At 41.5% G+C, this 16,539-nt stretch overlaps 1 protein-coding gene across 1 annotated transcript in view; it reads left to right on the forward strand.

The window, feature by feature from the left end:
* Positions 1–16,539, forward strand: part of PLCH2 (phospholipase C eta 2) — a 699,861-nt gene that overhangs the window by 563,342 nt on the left and 119,980 nt on the right. The gene's annotated exons all lie outside the window — the stretch shown is intronic.

The following is a 16,539-nucleotide window of genomic DNA, read 5'->3' on the forward strand; positions in this document are numbered from 1 at the left end:
TCTGATTAGTGTATGTATATGTATATATACCTATATTGTTACAGTTTATTGTGCTGTGGAAATGAAAAAATATGGATCACTTCCTGAAAATCATTATGAGGAACTGAATATTCATGCTTGTACAACTTAGTCAAGTTTTGGCAAACCTATTGTGGTTAAGTCAATCACAAGAGTTACACACTGACAAGAAGATGAAGAATATGTCACTAACTGGCTGGGCATCTCTTATAACCATTACAGGGCTTATTTGAGATATTGAAACATTTCCGTGATGGCAGTAAGGGCATTAAAATAAGGAAGAAAATGGTGTACTCATCAGTATGATTTCTCCCCCCCCCCCCCTTCCCGCTATTCTAGTCTGCCACAATCTTTGGCCTTACCAGTGTTCCATAATAGCGGACAACCCATTTAAAGGGAACCCTGGTTAAGTTCAGACCCCACCCCAGCCCATATGACTATTTTCTTCTATTGCTGCCAAAGGAAAAAGAAGAATGTGTAGGTTCCTGTGCTTCTTAATGGATGGGATGTATAACAATTTCATGAATGAAGCACTTACTTTATGGGGAAATCCCCTCCTTGGAGACTCCCCTTATGGATGAATAAAGCCTTGGAATTTCTCCTCAGACAAGATGTCCAGAATCACGATCTTCCAAACCAACCACTAGTTCATTGAACAAAACAAACCTGACAAAAAGCAAAAATTGTCCCACACGATGCAACGCATTTCGGACAGCAGTACGTCACTACGGCATAATTGCGTGGTAACGTCATGATGCAGAAGAGAGCTTGAGTGTATTTAAGGAAGGGATTTACACATACAAGGATGCTTGAAAAAGAGCCGTTGATGTCCTGAAACGCGTTGCATCGTGTAGGACAATATTTTATTTTATTTTTTAAATGTTTGTTTTTTGTCAAACTATAGGTATAGTCAGCCCTGTATATTTCCTTCTGCCAGTCATCATTGTGGTGGAGAAAGCCTGGTGGCAAATGTTGATACATACCTCCAGCATTTCTGGACTCTAATGATTTGAGGGCGGAAGATGATTGTATGTTTTTACCACTAGAGCGTAGATTGATAGGTTTATTTTTCCACATTTTTAGCCTCTGCTTCGGAGAGTGCCACAGATAGAATTGCCACCTTTGTCGCCACAAAATACGTGCCAATGTAAAAGTGGTAGTCAGTGGCTTCTGACATATAATTTTACCTCCAATATTCCAGTGGCGCCTATAGTAATAGTGCACAATCTCAGTAGCCCCAGTAACAACTGTACACACCCTTAGTGGCCCCAATGGTGATTGTGCCCCCTCAGTGGCTCCAATAGTAATAGCTCTCATCACCCCTGACCAACCATGGCAGCAAGCCATTGACTCAATGAAGCAGTTCCAGCCGCTGTGGCTGCTATATACGAAGACCCTACTTCTTCTCCTGGCATCTGTGCTGCTTCACTGTACGTACAAGGATGTAAACACCGGGGAGGAAGCGGGGTCTCTGTGTACAGCAGCCGTGGTGACTGAACCTGCTTTGCTGAATAAAATGCTGCCGTTGTTGCTGCTCGCCGGCGGTGCTCGCAGAGAGCAATTTTTTTTTTACCAGCCATTAATATTAAGAGCATCACTTTGGAACTTAATTACTGGCCAGGCCAGAGCTTTGCCGGCCGGATGGCAACCACAGCCACAGATGAGATTTTGAGTCCCCTCCATGGTTGCCTAGAAAAAGAAAAAAAACCTCTTCCTAATATGCTAGATAATCTCCAATGACAACATTGCAGTGCCTCACCAGCTGAACAAAGTTGCAGCACTTCTCAACTCTTCCTGCCATAGGGGGCGCTGTGCAAGAGACCCCTTCTATAATCAGAATATAGATTGCATCCCCCTTTTTAATTTAGATTGTACCATAAGCCTTCCGTGTTTAAGTATTTTCAACCTTCATGAAAAAGATCTCCTAAAGCTCCTTAAAGGCACAGAAAGAAAAGGAGCAGACATTTAGGCCAACACGATTGGCTTTGAGTGAACCTAATTCAACTCGCTGATAATGATCACAACGTAGAACCCAAACAAGTGTGCAGCAACATTAAAATCAATGGAGGGGTATTGATCGGCACTGCACCAACATCTCACACCATTTATTATTGCGCAGTAATTACATGCTTCAGCCTAGCTCAGTATTGCTAAACAATATGACGCTGCTGTGCAAACTAATTTTTTTTTTTTTTTCCTTCTTGACATTTCGAGTCGGTTCAGTAGGGTTTTCCATACAACATCCAGATGTAATATGCAGCAGAAATTTATGTTCCATATTCATAAAAATCCAATTCCGTCTGGGCTATGTTTAGCCCTTTCAATAATATGGAAGACCGCAGTCATAAACTACAGCTGCAACAGAGGATTTAACGGTTTGTGTGGATTATGCTCAGTGCGGTAGACCCAATACACGGTGTGGTGTCGGTGAGATGTGCCGAGACCTGCTGCATCTGTAGTGCATGTGAACTGGGCATCTTCTAGTCACATACAGCATTGATTTTACTCATTTATATAGCACATATTCTGCAGCACTGTACAAAAATGACGCTTACACTGGCTCTGTTCCCAAGGGGGCTCACAATCCATATTAGCCTATTTGTATGTTTTTGGGACGTGGGAGAAAACTTGAGTTACCCATGAGAAACCCATACAAGCACAGGGAGAACACTCAAACTCCATGCAGATGTTGTCCTTGGTTGGATTTGAACCCAGGACCTCAGCGCTGCAAGGAAACTGTGCTAACCATAATCTGTTTCAACCCTAGCCCGTTGTGAGATCCTGGAATATGATTAGTGGCCTAATTGTTCAATTTACAATGCATTATCCTACCAAAAGTAATTGGACACCCAAACAAGAATCAAAAGTAGTATTTGTTACCATATGTTAATACTTAGTGGAGCCTCTTTGGCCTAATGATATCAGATACTCTCCGTGGCGTACATTCTATTAACGTCTGATACACTGCAGCTGGCATTTCCCTCCATTCACCCTGCAAAAGTCTGACGCGTTCTCTCAAAGCAAACAGACGTCAGGGAGGCGTTACCCGTATTGGCTTGGAGTAATTATGCTCTATCTGAAGTTACACTCAGTGTTATAACTGAAAAATTTGAGATGAACTCACCCGGTGTATGGCGAGTGCCCCTGTGAAGAGGCCTCACCAACACCTCCACTTCCTTGTTGGCTTGTAAATCCCCTGGTGCGTCCGGTTGGCTGCTAGGCTTCTGTGTCCTGCTGGATAACAGGACCCACTCGAAAGTAGTTCGTTTGTAGACTAGATAAAAAATCGCCCGCGCTCCCAGGACCTGAACACCAGGGTCAGGCTGTATACACTACTTGCTTTAAAGTTTTATTATCATCAATATTCTCGGTGCGACGCGTTTCGTCGTCATGCAGGACGACTTTCTCAAGCACAAATTGTCGCTGGCCCCATTGAAACCACTTGCGATATGCCGGTTCTATACCGGCCTCTTTCTTGCCCTGCGAGGTGAGAGTTTTCTTGTGCTCTTGTAGCGCAAGAGAGAAAATATCGCAAGTGTGCGTCCACCCTAAGAATGCATAATCTGCAATCCAGCGCAAATGGAACTCTGACCTTGGAGATCTCCAGAGAATAAGACACAATTTAACACTTATCTCTCCCATGTAATATTTCTATTTTGCACTAGTACACCATAAAATAAAACTAAGATCTCCTAGAGTACGCGGCATTGTGCCTCCTTCAAATAAAGCAATTTAGTGATTTTCCAGCCCACAAATTGCTAAATACCACTTTCATTAACTTTAACGAAGCAAATCAGTAGAACAGAACCGGCATAAATTGTCTTCCTGCCCAGGTAAAATTCTGACTGGCAAGTATTTATAAAAAAACGTAACGCTGATAACGTGACTGGCATGGCGAACCCCGCTACGTTCACACGGGGCGCAACCTCTGTACTAAAAATCTGCAGCGTTTCCATACCGAAAATTAGCAAACAGTCTGCAGCTATTGTGGAGATCTCTGTGGCTTTACTGCTGCAGATTTTGCTGTCCTTTTTGATTTGTTGATTTTCCATTTTGAAAATCTCATCCATTTTTGCTGCTACTGTAAATGCTGTGGGTTTTCAGTGCAAAAATCTGCTGTAAATCCACCCAGTGTGAACAAGGCCGTCCTGTTGTGTAGTCTGTTCCAGAGAAGCTCACTGCTGCCCTCTAGCTCTTAGTTGTCGTGTAAGAGGATTTTACGACTGTATCTCATTGTGGTACAGTAATTGAAGGCAACCTCATACAGCTGTAGAATCTGGCTATGCAGTACTCTATTAATAACATATAACTTCATATCCCAGCCCCCTAGTGAGGGGCTCTTTACGGCCTGATGACCATCCAATTTTTCATGATTTTTTGTTGTTGTCACATTTCTAGTGCTGTAACTTTTACATTTTTCCGTTTTATGTAGACATATAAGGGCTTGTTTTTTTGCAAGACAAGTGTGTGTGTGTGTATGTATGTATGTGTGTGTGTGTGTGTGTATATATATATATATATATATATATATATATATATATATATATATATATATAAAATTCTAATCATTTTTGAGTACATATAATGTAATGTATGACTTTTTTATTAATTCTTTGGTGCGGGATTGCGGGGAAAAAATACATTTTTTCTTTTTTTAATTCTTACAGCGCTCAGCATGCAGAATAAATGTGATAACATTATTCTCTGGATCAGCACAATTCCAGCAATGCCAAGTTTAAAGGGTGTTTTTTGTTTTCTTATCTTTTTGCTACTTTTGTTCACTAAGACCCTTTTTTTTCATTTTTTTTTTTTTTTAAGATTTGCTTTTGTGTCGCTGTATTCCAGGAGCCATAATATCTTTTATTTTTCCATCAGCAGAGCTTTAAGAGGACTTATCTTTTGCAGAATGAGCTGTATTCTTCATTGATCCCATTTTTGGGAACATATAACATTTTGATCATTTTTATTCATTTTCTTTCCAGAGGCAGCAAGATTAACAATCCGCAATACCGGCTGTTTTTGTTTGTATTTTATTATTATTCACGGTATTCACTGTGCATACAAATGAAACGTAACACCGGGAATCAGTACAATTACATTGATACCAAATTTATATGAATGGTTTTGTTTTTCTTTTATTTTGCAGTGGGCCATATACCTTTTTGTATTCTGCTGCCTTGGCCCAGGGGCTTTCTTTTCTTTTTTTTTTTTTTTTCTTTCTTTCTTTTCATCTTTTTTTTTTTTTTACACTCTGAAAACATTTTCCCAAATGATAAGGAAAAACCACTTGGTGAGAAATGCCTATTGGCTATGCATACGAAGGACTGGCCATATAGTATATCCCAGATATGTAAATACAGCACCCCTAGAAATCTATAGGCACACACTACATCTGTATATCTCTATATGGTGCAGCACAACACATGGAGCACTTATGACCCATTCTGGGTTTTTTTGGCTTTTTTTACTCTTGGGTTTCCAAAAATATTCTTACTGTGTTATTTCTTTGTGGCCTTATAGGCAAGGCTTGTGGGCACTGGCCCATGTGTAGGGGTATTCCAATCTCTGCTTTTCCTAGCCAAGATGGGAACCCGCTGCTCTATTTTCTAGCCACCCCGCCGGAGCCTACAGAAACATCTGAGCGATTCAGCTCACAGTGAATGGAAGCAACAGAAACAGTGTGGAGCTCTTCTAACTCCAGTACCCTAAAATGCCTGCTGCTGCAGCTCCCCACATGCCTGTCATGCTCCTCACAGGCTGGTCCATGTATGTGGCTGACTATCTGCTCTGAGGTTGATGGTCCATTTATCTCTCCTCCCGCTAGCAGCCGAAGTTCCACCCATAGATTGCAGGAGGAGCGTAAGGTGAGATACCAATGGTGGCGGCATAATCAGTAAGGTCGCACTGCTGCGGATTTAATTTACCTGTGCAATGCTTCTACTGCTTTACTCAAACTCCCTCTAGAGATTGAGTATAGTATTACAGCTGTAAGCATGGCACAGGGCCAAACCAGGCGCAGGAACAGGTGGAAAATCACCTGCAGTACAAGTTAGAGCTCTAGACGGCCCTAAAATGTTACTGGGTTACTAGGCTGGGGGGGGGGGGGGGGGACACATGCGTATGGGGCTGTGTATTGTTGTTTTTTTATATATACCTTTTTTTCACTGACATTTTTCCCTTTTGTTTTATCAGGGGTAATGCTTTTATTCAGTTTTTTTTTTTTTTTTTTACCTATTTTTGTATAACATTTTTTAACATCTGTCCCCCTATGAGGCCATATAAGATATTTATGGGGCAGACACAATGTTGTTTTCTTTCTAATTTCAAAGTTTCCCCTGTAATGGGGGCATCTATAGGAATTAGGGGGGGAAACATCCCACTATAATGAGAGTAGTCATTGGTAAAGCTGGATAATGTAAAATATTTATAGAAGTAAATGGTCCTTTTTCCATCTCGCAACGTTCCTCCCGCTCTCTGTACGCCCAGATCGTTCTCATTCCTGTAGCGTTTCTGTGTTTTGTACAAATCCCTTCAGCATCAGAACTTGTCTCCGACTGATCTTGAGTTGACAGGAGAGGCGGGTGGCTTAATGAATTAGCAATAGGACATAGATCCTTTAAGCTCCTTTTAAGGCGAGAGGTCTTCCTTTCTGAAACCTGTCTGGATGAATGTGAAATACATGAGAGGATGAGCATCTGCCTCAGTTCTTCTAATAATTATTCCACGTGGGCAATATATATATTTATCTGCTGGAGCCGTAAATCCTTCATGGCCGACTGTAGATGTGGATTGTATTGATCAGACCATGTACTTCATGTTCCATTACTGCCCATTGCTCAAATACCTGACATGTTTTATCTTGACTTTTCATTTTATCTGAAGGACAGGCAAACCATCTCCAATATCCAGGGGCTTTTCACAAGATTATAAAGCTTTGGCCCGTTATTAAGAAACCAATGTACATCAGTCTTTGGGGTTTATAAAGCTATTCTTTACCATTAAGTTATCAGGTTTCTGGCACATCATATGTTTGAACTTCCACATACGATTCAGTTAATTGAAATGAACGATAAGCGTCACATCATTCACGTATGTCATTCTTAAAGGGGTATTCTGGGACTTTAACTAATAATGACCTGTCCTCAGGATAGGTCATCAGAAGTTGATTGGCAGCGGCCCGCTGCTGGCAATCCTCACCAATCAGTTGATTGATTGGCCAGCTGTCTGTGCAACAGGCCAAATGTGGTTAGATGTGGTCAGGAGAGGAAGTTAATAGCCGGCTTCACTCCCACTGAAATCAATGGGAATGCTGCTTCCTACTACATTTCCTGCTCATTGAAGCCAGCTAATACAACAAACGATGACATCTGATCCCCTGCACTGACAGCAAGACTAACAATCTGCTAATTGGCGGGATCCCAAGTGGTGGTCCCCCATCAATCCAGAATTGAAGACAGGTATTAGTTAGTCCTGGAATACAATAGGATTGGTCATCAATTTTTGATATTTGGGGGTCTACTGCTAGTGATTCCCACCGATCAACTGAATAAAGAGGACACTGCTCTCAGGTGAACACTGTGGCCTTCCTCCTCTCTAGCATTTGGCGTTGTGTTCATTGAGAGCACCTTAGTCCCATTTAAGTGAATGTATGGTGCTGCCCTTGGAATGGACTGAAGTGACAGCGGTGCTCATATTTACTGGAGGCATATTCATTTTTACATTCTGAGCATGCTCAGAGTTCAGAACACATGCTCTGACCATCAGTTCCAGTAGCATCTCTTGAGTACATACTGTAGCTGTTCCCCCATTACTGGAGCACACTCTACAAAGTATTCTCAGATTATGCAGGCTACCATCCATCCAAAAGCAGGGTTTAGACAGCTTCCATAAGAGTGTGGTGCTGGGTTCAGATGTGGGCTACTTTTCCACAGCCCCCCTCTATAATTAGAAGTGTTGTGTACATGCATAAGCATAACCTACATAGAAGAAAACGTTACCCACCCAAACAATATAATTAATCATAACTGTAATTATATTTAAGCGAATCCTGATCTCCCCCATCCCTGACCACAAAAAATATTTTGACACATACAAAAAAAAAGGGGGTGGGATTAATTCTTCTCCACCTTCTCCCTCTCCCTCACCCTCTCCAAATCCCATCAGCTACTCTACAGCACCTCAATGCAAGCAGCATTTGATATGAACGATCCATTATATATATCAGATTGTCTTCCGCAAATTTTCTCAGACCTAGTCAAACAGGTTTTTGGGGGGTTTTTTTGATATATTCAATTTTCCAAGGATGGCGGCATTCTTTACTGATAAAAGATGATGATTTTTTCATTACAAAATGTACTTCTGTTACCATTTGCCCACTATGAACTGCAGTGAAGACTGACACATACATGAGAAATAGAACAAGAGGCGTAACTGTAACAGTATATTCCATCAATGTAAAAACCGCTAACCTCTGTATATGGACATGGCTGCCATTAGTGGTCCCCCAGCATCTGATACCCAATTAAGTGCCCGTCCACACTGTCATATGGTCATCTGTGAAATGCACATTTTTATTTAAAAAAATAGCGTTTAACGGACCCATAACTTTGACTACATTTAGTAAGGCGTACATTTCTGTCCATTTTATTTTGTGGGACTGAAAAGCATAGCCTACAAAAAATATAAAACCTTTTTTTTTTTTTTTTACTTTATTTTTAACGTTGCAGTCAATGGAAAACGTATGGAAAGGTAGGACTATGTTTTCATACACAGAACGCATACGTTTTCTGTGATCAACTGCCTTGTAAAGGAAATGTGTTGAACTGCAAAACTTTATTAAGAAAGTTTAGAGAGAAAACCGTATGTTTTTCATATCAAAAACGGATTGAGTGTATAAAAACCTATACTGCGCATATGATTTAAAAACGTAAAGCTATGCCTTCAACTGCGTGCATTTGCACGTTTTTTTAATTGTACATTTCTTGCATACATGAAACGCCCATGAAAGCGCCAGTGTGGACGGGCCATAACGGGCTCTTACTAACTTTTCAGGGACTTTGTATTTCCAGACTGTGTTCTTTCATATTAGGAGGAAATGTTTTCAGCGATGAGAGGTCCTGAACGCGTTCTTCACATAATGCATATTGATGAAATGCTAGTTAAAATGTGCCCTGTGTGGTAGACCTTTCCTCAATCCATAATCTGACCAGAGGATATTTGTAAATCTATACATACCCATAGCAGATGGAAAATCCAATAGCACTAATCATTTATGACCTGTTCTAATATATGTATTCTTCACGTAGCAGTTCTGGAAAGTCTTTTCTTAGAAGTCTACATTGCGCCATTCCTCTGTTGTTCCTCCCAGAAATTCATAAATAAATTGACAACTGGGTGTTACCAGTTGGGGGTGTGTCCTTTCACAGTCTGATGCTGTCCAATCAGTGCTGCCATTGGAGGGATACACCCCTTGTTTTTTTATACATTTCTAGGAGGAGTAACAGAGGAACAGCACAATGTAGCACTCAACGGTAGATGCTCCAGAAATGTTACTTTATGGGGTATGCAAACATAGACAAGAGGGCAGAGCGGACAGGTCCTCTTTAAGAATTGAGCTGAAGCTTCTTCTTTATACATTTGAGTTGTTATTTGATGTTTGACTTTTTGGTCTGTTTGTCTTTTTTGTTTCCTGCTCATCGTTGCATGCGTATATGAAGTGGAAGGTACTGTACATAACCCCTGATATGTCACTTAAAAGCCACCCATGTCACATTCCTCAGTAGGTGTCTTTAACCCTTGTGACGCATTGCTTGCAGGCTCGCATAGTGATGACTGGTTGTTAAAAGCCGAGATCCATCATGTTACCAAACGCTCATGTTACTGGGAAAAATGTCTGGAAGTTACTGAGGTGAATTAGATTGAAATGACAAATCCAGCGCGGCTTCACTTTTCCCGTGGCATTTCTAATTTAATGTCTGTCTCCCATCTAGAAATATGGAGAATGTGAATAATGTATTCACCATTCAAAAAAATGACAATATTGTGTAGCATGGGCAGCAATGATTGATAGCGGAGGCAATATCCTGCCTCTATTTAAAATAGATTTTCCAAATTGCTGTTCTCCTTCAAAATATACTTCTTAATTTAGACAACAAGCTGTTGTTTAAAGAGGTCTGTTCCATTCTCCTGATGTCTATTTTAGTAAATAGTTCCTAAAAATTAAAATGATAGGTTATCTCTTCTCATAAACTCTACACATTCCTCTGTTGTTCCTCCTGGCAATCTAGGAGTAGATTGACTTCTGGCTGTTACTATCTTTCTGTTAAGTGAATATGGCCCCATACAGTCTGACAATACCTGGTAGTGCCGATTCGGTCAGACAGGGGCGTAACTAAAGGTTTAGGGGCCCAGGTGCAAAAGTCCTTGCGCCCCCCCCCCCCCCCCCCCCGTACCTGTACCCATTCCTAGTAGTGTAACTTGAAATTCCTGAGCCCCAATGCAAAATCTGTAACAGCCCCCCCCCCCCCAAAACTATAATGCTTTATTCATATTGTACTGGGCTTCCTATATGGAGAACTGAGGTCTTATGGGCCCCCTAAGACTCCTGGGCTTCGGTGCAACCGCATCCCCTATAGTTATGCCCCTGTTGTCGGACTATGTAGGGTCCTGTTGATGGGGAAAATTGAAGAAAAGCACCCAGGTTGTCAATTCTAAAGCACAATCTCATTTTCCAATGTCTAACTGGCACATATTAGATTTTGTTCCTCTACACAATTCCTTCGGTGTAGAGTCCAGATGGGGAAGTGTTCGGTCTATTAGAGACCGCATGGGGTTACTTCTTATTTTATAAATTAAATATGGAAAATTCAAACCCCCCAACTATTCCTGCTAACCACAGAAAAATGTACGAGCGGGACACCCAGGTAGAGAGAATGGATACCTCTCTGCTGCGGACATCAGCAAGCATAAGTTACCAATGCATCCTTAACGTAATGCAAGACCTGCACAACGGGTAGCCCTCCAGCTGTTGCTAAACTGCAGCTCTCCGCATGCCCTAACAGAGCAGGACATCGCTGACTGCCTTAAGTAGTGGTGTTTGTTCTCTGAAACAAAGCTGATGTCTATTTCTTACCAGGAAACCTAAATTCTTGCTTCTATTCTGAAACCATATTCTCAGTGTTGGTTTTCAGTGTAGACAATTGGGGAAGGCAGTAGGTAAAATAACCATGATGGCCGAGATTATCAATACTACCTAGACATGGCAGGATGCTAATGGCACTAGTATTAAACGTTGCATGTTAGGCCTAGTTAGCCCATTGCAGTACTGAATAAATACCAGCAGAGGAAGAGGTGCTATGATACATCTTGATTCTTAGCTCTCACCAGGGGCATAAATATGCAAGGGGGGGCACTAAGATGGCATCTGAGCCCTGCTGCTGCCTGATGGGCCTCAATGCTTCTCAATGACAGAAGAGAACAGCAAAATTATACCTTTTACAAAACATGAAGCTTAAGCTATATGATCTCGCAGTAGGGCCCGGAACTTTATAGATATGTTCTTCACATAAGTCATTGATTTCCAATTAGATCAAGTCCTGTTGTAAAGTGGCCGCCCCCTTCTTTTTAGAAAACATGGATAATAATATTCCTGTAGCTTAAAGATTTGGGCATTTAGGAAATATGCCCATACATGTTCAATTACCGATTCCTTCATACTCATGCACTCTCAGCTCCGTCAAGCATGCATGAGTTTTCAATGGGGAGAGGAGTGTAAACTGCTGCCAGACATTTCTGACAGTAGCTTATCCCTTATGAGAACAAAGTTTTGAAAAAGTCATAATGACAGATCTTTGCATCCCCTGACATCTGTCACATGAGTCAGGAGGCCCCATACACATGAGTTATTTTTCCAGCCCTGCTGAAATCATTGGGTTCCGCCAACTTTCCTCCTATGTGTATGGGGGCCTGTAAAGAGAAGTGCTTTCAATAAAATAAATGAATAATGAAGAGCTAGTCACACTCTAAGCAATTACTGTGTAATAATTGTAAATGACTCCGATCGAATAACCTGCCAGTGCTGATGACTACTAAATGGTACTGTGCCAAAGAGATTTAGCCGTAATCTATGGCATCTGGTCGGCACTCAATGCAATCTTATTAAGGAAGAAAGATTCAAGGCATTTTCCATTCATCGTAGTTTTCCACATCAGCAGCTTTTGGTATTTTTCCAGACATGAGCATTTAAGATTTGGTAACAAACAGTGTGATTTCAGATGCGGTTGTGACTTCTTCTGTGTGCTGCTTCATTGTAGCTTTTTCCCACTGTAGCTTTGGAACAGATTCCCTTCCATCTTTTGCAGGGTTTATTAAAAAAAAAGACACAAAGTTACATTGTATATTTCATCAGCTCTCTACAGGAGTGCCTGGAAAGGTTTGGCCTCCTCTCATTAATCTATGTGTTTATGGAGAATAATGGCATTCTGCAGATATTGTATCTACTAATGTGGACTGTGACTGAAGTGATGACCACAGATACGGCCCAACGGGAGCTGGAAGCCGGCACGCTCTGATCACCGGTCTCGTTTGGCCCACCACTGGATTTAATTTAAGCTGTGATATTGTAGCATCTGTGAACACCATTACTTACTGTACCTGTGGGGTAGCTATGGATAAAGTACAGCTCTGAAATGAATGATCCTTACAGACATGGAAGACAGAAATCACACAAGTGTACTGTATAGAAAATCTCCCTATGTAAGCCCAGCCTTATGTATGTGTTACTTTTGAACAGCATTTTAGTTTAGTTTTATATAATTTCTGAAAACATGGAATAGCCACTTTTAGAGACCCAGTCTAGAGGCGTGTTGGACCTCCTTTGGCCTTTAGAGCCACAGCAGTTCATTGTGGTGTAGAAATAATTCTGCAGGAATATTTGCCCATGCGGACAGGAGGCTTCTTATAGTTACCGCAAACAAGATATTTTGGTCAGTTGATAGGAAGAGTTTAGGCAGATTGCGCCAAATTCTGACCCTCCCATCAGCACGGTGCAACAGAAATCTGGATTCATCTGACCAGACAATATTTTTCCACAGGTCAGTGATCCAATTTTTGCACTTTTTGTAAACTAGAGTCTTACGTTTGTTTTTCTTAGCAATGACGCTGGGATTCGTCTTCTGCCATTATAGCCGATCCATGCCAAGGAACGATGAGTTATGCATTCTGATACCTTGTATTAAAGTTGCTTGACACTGCACCCCTTGTTTAACAAGTTGTAGACATCCACTGGATGTGTTTCTTCAATTGCACCATTCTATGTATACTCTCTACACTGTAACATGAGAAAACCCCACAAGTTTAGTGCTGTATGAAATCGTGGCCTCGGCTAGTCTAGCACCGATGAGCAGGCCTCGGTCCAAGTTGCTCAGATCACTGGATTTTCCCATTCTGATGGGAATTCACCCTGAAGCTGATCCACAGATAATTTGCTCACTTGATTTTATGCTGCATTCTGGGGCCACAGGTGTAACCTCCAAATCAGGGAACTCCAATTGTGTTAGGGTCTCTAATAAAGTGGCTATTCAGAGTGAATGAAATCAAGAAAAATAAATTATATACATAAGGAGACGTGTTCACAGGGCACGGAGGCAGCACTCTACTTGGGCCTCATGTCCACGGCCATATTGGAAAACATGGTGGGTATGCCGACGCGTTTCACTATTGTAAATACTGGCGCTGCCAACAGAGACCTTGTATGGCTGCAAGTGTACTACGCACGCAGACATGTGCAGCCTGATTTTTTTTTTTTTTTTTTTTAATTCCCTGCTTTTTTTGATCGTGGGGTTGGATATGAATACGCCACCCATATGCAATGTATTGCGTATAGACAGTATATCATATGCAGCCTATACAAATGTGTAGGGCTCACACTGCATGGTGCTCGGAGCATGCTGCAATCTATTTCTAATGCGAATCTACACGCATGTGTGCAAGAATCAACGAAAGTCCATTTACTTTCATTGACAACATTCACCTTGTATCAGGTGGCCATGCATCACGCATATAATACGCGGTGAAAAAACGCCAGTGGACATGAGCCCTTAATTCAGGTATCATTTATATTATACAGAGTGGTTCCTCCATCTTTTTATAGCTTGGATTTTGGACCGCTGTGGCTCTTCTGCTGTAACTGTACTGTAAGTTTAATATACGGATGAGCTGCATTTTCACAGCAGAAATTCTGCACCGAACCGCAATGTTTTTGCAATGTGTGAACGCACCCTAAATCCACGTAGAAATTGACATGCAGTGCAAAATCTAAATCCACAGCATGCCGATATTGGCAGTGGCTTTTGAGCGCGAGTCCCACCTCTTCAAATGGGAGGATGAAATCTATGTTGAAATTCACACTAAATAGGGCAGACACTCTGCAGTAAATTCAACACCGTGTGAACATAGTCTTACTGTATTACTGATGTGGAGTGGAAAGGATAAGGCAGAGCACCCTAGAAGGAGAATATGTGGCACACAGCCAAAACTAGTATACTGTAGCCTAGGAGACATGGTAGTAGTGGTATGAAGTAGGTCCTGCTGGTCGACCATAGGTGATGTGAGCCTTGGAGGCTAAAAGAAATGTAAGGTGATACTAAGATACTGGTGCAACCCCTGGGCAGGTAGTAATTCTTAGTAAACAGAAGCCAGGGGGAATACGTTTAGAAAAACTTTTTCAAACTATCAGATATAATTTGTTTCAAGGTTTGCAGACCTCTTCATCAGACAGCTGGATAATTATGCAACTGTATTTCAATTCTTTATGGTCTGATGTAAAAAATGACTGGCAAACAAACAGTGGTGGCCAGTGAAGACTGATGAATGGTGGCGGAGCACTCATGCGGTCCCAGGACAGAATTTTGAAGAGGGTCACTTTAGCAATCCGCCTATTATGATGATATCGTTTCATGCACTCTAGTTACTAGAGCAAAATTATGGGAAAGGAAAACTGCTTCTGCTGACTTCAAGTAGAACTGTGTTCTAATATTGCCACCCTACAGTGACAACACTACATAGAGATAATTAATGGTGTCAGCAGGAGACTCACAAGTGAATTTAGCTGAGTGGGAGAATTTGCTTCAGATATCATATTTTCAAGGACACTCGTAGAGCAAGTCCATGTTGAAAAATAATTTAATAATTAGGGGAAAATAGAATTATGCAATAATTTTTTTTAAGTAATCAAGCATTAAAACATTAGTGCCACTTACAAAGCATTAGGGACCAACCAAAGAGTTGGACTAAAGCTGTCTTGCGCATGGTATAAAAATTCACAATATATTGTAGATACTAGAATACTTTTTAGTGAGTGTGCCAGAAGAATATAATCTGTGCCCCTCTGCTACTGGATGAGACTATCCAGTATGTCACAAGTTGGCAGAGCATGGTGGGTCCTATAGTTCTATAATGTTCATTGGTCGCAGGTTGCCTAGTATACAGCAACACAAATAATTTCTAATGTAACATAGGATATTAGGCAGTGACCTTTTCAGGAGGACCAGTGGGCCTAAACCATGCAATGAGTACACACTCCACACCAGTATGAAACCACCATCAGCCTGCGCAGTGTGTTGACAAATGGGGTCCAAGGCTTCATGGGGTCTGTGCCTCACATGAACCCTACAATCAGCCCAAAATAATTGGTAGCATTACTCATCGGACCATGCAACATGTTTCTAGTCCTCTAGGGCAGGGGTCCCCAACTCCAGTCCTCAGGGACCACCAACAGGTCATGTTTTCAGGATATCCTATGGTAACAACACCTGTGGCAATGTCTGAGGCACTGAAATAATTACATCACCTGTGCAATACTGAGGAAATCCTGAGAACATGACCTGTTGGCGGTCCCTGAGGACTGGAGTTGGGGAACACTGGTCTAGAGTCCAGTTAACAAACTCATGAGCCTAAGAGAGATGCTGTGTCCGGTGTTGTGGTGATAACAGAAACAATACTCACATTGTTGAGTATTCTGCTGCCGTATCCCATGGAAGCTAAATAACACAGCACTGACCAACTGGGATGTTTGTGTGCAAGGCAATTCCAGCCAAATGTTGCTGGTCGCCCTCACTTAGCACCCATTTTGCCACTACACATGACACTGTAGATCGAGGAATGTTAAATGCCCACACAACGTTGGAAATTAAATGTCCTATCTGTCTGACACCCCGCTACCGTGCCTCATTCAAACTCTTGTAATTCACGTTGCTTTGCCATGGGCATGTTGGCCAGTGTTCAGCGTCTCTCACAAGCTATTTTGACTTTTTTTGCTACTGTAACCCACCTTGAAGTCTGTGCCTCCTTTTTTTCTGTAGTTATTCAGGTGATGGCGTAATACACCTTATCCTGTACAGTAAGTTATGAGATTTGTTTCTCAAGTATGAACTGTGTTGTGGACCTTATTGTTCACCAGGGATACCTTTTAAAGGAAAAAAACAAAAAAAATATTCCTAGAGGTTTTACCAGTAGAGTATCTAA

This window comes from Eleutherodactylus coqui, chromosome 6 (genome assembly GCF_035609145.1).
Source record: "Eleutherodactylus coqui strain aEleCoq1 chromosome 6, aEleCoq1.hap1, whole genome shotgun sequence".
Taxonomy (NCBI): domain Eukaryota; kingdom Metazoa; phylum Chordata; class Amphibia; order Anura; family Eleutherodactylidae; genus Eleutherodactylus; species Eleutherodactylus coqui.